The sequence below is a fragment of the Ursus maritimus genome, unplaced genomic scaffold (genome assembly GCF_017311325.1).
Source record: "Ursus maritimus isolate PB19 unplaced genomic scaffold, ASM1731132v1 scaffold_8, whole genome shotgun sequence".
Classification (NCBI taxonomy): Eukaryota; Metazoa; Chordata; class Mammalia; order Carnivora; family Ursidae; genus Ursus; species Ursus maritimus.
In genome coordinates, this window is record NW_024426996.1 from 4,680,757 (window position 1) to 4,684,217 (window position 3,461).

A 3,461-nucleotide genomic window follows, 5' to 3' on the forward strand; every position below is an offset into this window, starting at 1 on the left:
CTCTCTCCTTCTCAAATAAGTAAATAAATCTTTAAAAAATAATAAAAAACAAATAAAAGAACATTCATGCAAGACCCATACACACATACCCATACATATTATATGTGCATCATATTATAATTAAACTTTTCATTGTACATTTTAATATGCTGTAGTTAAAAGGTGAATATGCCCAGTAGGCCAAAAAGAAGGTTCTTTAAAAAACATAGTATAAAAAGGCAAAATAAATAAATACGTGATTCATGATAAAAGGACAGCAAATGACCAATAAACATACTAAGAAATTTAAATCCCTTAGAGAAATGTAAGTCAAAACAATAGGCTTCTATTTTCATCAATGTTTGGCACAAGTTAGAAAGAATAAAGGCATCCAGTGCTAACATTTTTGGAAACTATTTATTTGCCCCCAAAAATCTATGTTTTAGGTAATAGCCTAAAAAACCTAAATTAGATGTAAGGATTTATTTCTAAAGATGGTTATTCAATATTTTGAAGGCAGCACACTCAAAACAACCTTCACATCTTGTTCCTCATTAGTGTCTGAATAAATGAGAGTATGTCTGTACTAAGAATATGCTAACAGAATTCATGAGTCATTGAGAGAGTGAATTAATGCTATATGAATTGACTTGTAGCGATACTGTAATAGATTATTAGATAAACAAGGAAGTTAAAGATTTCTGCATATTATATAAGGCCATATATTTACATGAGACAAATGTGTTTAGTTATTTGAGCAGAGAAAAAGTACAGCTGGATCCATAAGAAAGAGTTATTATTTGTTTCCAGCTAAGGGAAGGCTCAGTGGCTTATTAACTATTAAAAATACAACTGTTTCATTTATATCAATGGGCATTTATTACTTTATAATTTAATTACAAATTTGATAAAATAAAGAGGAATGTAATGACTATAATTGAGGGGTTTTTCTCTAAAAGAACGGTTTCTGGTGCCCTGGCTAGGCTGTCTTCCATGCTCCTTGTGTGCCAAGCTGTGGGGCGCAGGAACAGTTTGTCCTACATGCAAGCAATAAGGATGTATATTGTAGAAATTTAAAAAAACAATAATCAAACCACTAAAAGCCAGTTGGCTTTTTATTATCACAATGAGCTAGCAATTCTGAACACATGGGTGGTAAAATGCCCCTCCCTCGCTACCAGGTGGCCACTCTCCACTCCAACTTCCACCACCACTTTCCTGTGTTCCACTGTTGGGTAAGAAAAAGAGCTAATATAATTTTATATACCAATTATATCTCGATGAAAAAGAAAAAAAAAATTTTTTTTTTTTTAATATGTGGACCTGTCACAGAACGACGCCAACCAGACTGTGCAGGACCACCCCCGGATGGGGGCCTTTCCTGACTCCCTGCTGCGCCCCGAGAGGGAGGGCTGGAGCTCTGACTCCCGCAGCGACCCCCGCGACAGCACGATCCTCCAGCCCCACGTGCGGGTCAGCGAGCACTCGGGGTACCCGGCCGAGTCCTCAGCCTCGTTGCCCCACTCCCCCTCCACCCAGGGTGGACGAGAATGCCGACAGGGCCTTCCACCTGGGGCCCCTACGGGTCACCTCCGCCAACTCAGTGGCGTCACCTTCACCGACCGCCACGCACGTGTGACGACGCAGCCTCTCGCCCGCAGCCTGTCTGCTCTGCTGCGTTACAGGACAAACGCCTCCTGGACACACGTCTCTTCCCGGGCCCTGAAGAGGAGTCCCACAGCTCCCGCAGCTCGGAGGAGGAGGAGCTGAAGGAGTGCGGAGCAGCCAGGCGGCCCTACCCTGCAGAGGACACCCGGAGAAGAGGGGCCCAACCCTCCCCCTCGCCCCCCTGCCGGCAAGGCGCCAACACGTGCACCCGAGAAGGCAACGATGATTACCCCCAGATCAAAGTGGAGGACCGCTCCCCCTCTCCCCTCTCCCGAGCTGAGCACTTCCACGCTGGAGATGCAGCCCAGCCGGGCCTTGCCAACTTCCGACACCTGTATTTCGTTCCTGTCGAATGAAAGATTATAAAGCTTACAAGTGGCTCCACTACTCCTCTATCTCTTCCTCAAATAACAAAGATGGAGAGCACTCCCTGGTGCCTGGGGAGGCAGATGAAGGGAGAGCGGAACCAGCCACAAGGACGACCCAGCCCCTCTTCCAGAAAGGAAGCCTGTTTCCGCACGAGGGTAGACCGGAGGAACCAGGCCCTACCCCCTGAAGGTCGCAGCAAGGATGCTAGAAGTCCCAGCAAGGGCACGGCCAGGAACATAGTGGCCACCCTTGGGCAGAGGCACCAGAGGACCCCTCACAGGACACTAACAATGGTGGCTCTGTAGGACTCCTTTGAAACCAAGAAGCTCGATGGGAAGGCCCTGAGGGAGGCCCTAAGCAGCAGGCCTGGGGAGCTGCCCCTCCTCCTGTCCCCAAGACTCCACTCTCAGCTGTCCCAGGACCCAGTGTGATGACAGTGAGGAGAGGAGGCTCGAAACCACCTGTGCCAGCCACGACAATGGATGCTTACACCCCCGCCCCCCTCATCCCCGCAACAATAAGCAGAACCTTGGAGAGCTGGAGGCAGTGGCCAGTTCTTCCCCAGGACATTCGGACACTGACTGTGATAACTTGTCCTTGACAGGGATACTCCTATACAAAGATTGTTGTGGGTCTGAAATGATCTGTGAGCCCCCCCAGTGCTGGAATGAAAGAGGACCCCGCTGACCCCCCCAGACACCGACAGCATCAGGGCAGTTCACGGCCATAGTGGCCTCAGAAGGCACCAAATCGAATAGGAAGATACAGATTCAGAGCATTCCTCCTCAGAGAAGAAATTAAAAACATGATAAATACAAAGGGAAAACAAAAAGCTATGAAAAGTAGCTTTACAAAAAACTTTTTAAATCCTGTTTAGTGAACACAAGGGAAAGGAGAAAAAGTATTAAAGGCACATAAAACCAGGGCCTGAAATTTTGTGTCTGATGCTGCTCCCTTCTCTTCAGTAATGGGTCTGAATGTGTAGCTGGTCCTTGGCTCGTGCTGTGTAAGGGAAAGGGAAAAAATCCAAGCGTCTCCTTTCTAGTAGGACTCGAGCATTGCGTACCTGTGTGTTTGTTAAAGTAAATCCTTGTTGAGATATTTGACTTGGTCTTGGGTGTGTTCACTGGCATGGCTTGTGTGAGCTCATTGTCTCCGAGGCTTTTCTTTCTGTTCTCCATGAGAAAGGATCTATGGATCTGTGTCTTTTGGCATCTCACCTTGTTTACATGCCGTAGGTGTTCTGGTCCTCACGGTGACTGCCTGCTGGATCGGGCTGTGCTGCCAGTGAGTCATGAATTTATGCGGAAAGAGGGAAGGGGAGAGTGGAAACATGCTGGAAAAGAAATCATGGTTGCTTTCTTAGAGAAATCTGCCATGTTTTCTCTCAATAGCACTTTTTCATTGAGCATTTAATGTGGACAGACTAAAAGGGAAGCGTTTGT

At 46.5% G+C, this 3,461-nt stretch overlaps 1 pseudogene; it reads left to right on the plus strand.

Annotated features, from left to right (window-relative positions):
- The first annotated feature begins 1,127 nt into the window (after positions 1-1,127).
- LOC103677973 lies at positions 1,128-2,936 on the plus strand (annotated as a pseudogene).
- Positions 2,937-3,461: the final 525 nt, after the last annotated feature.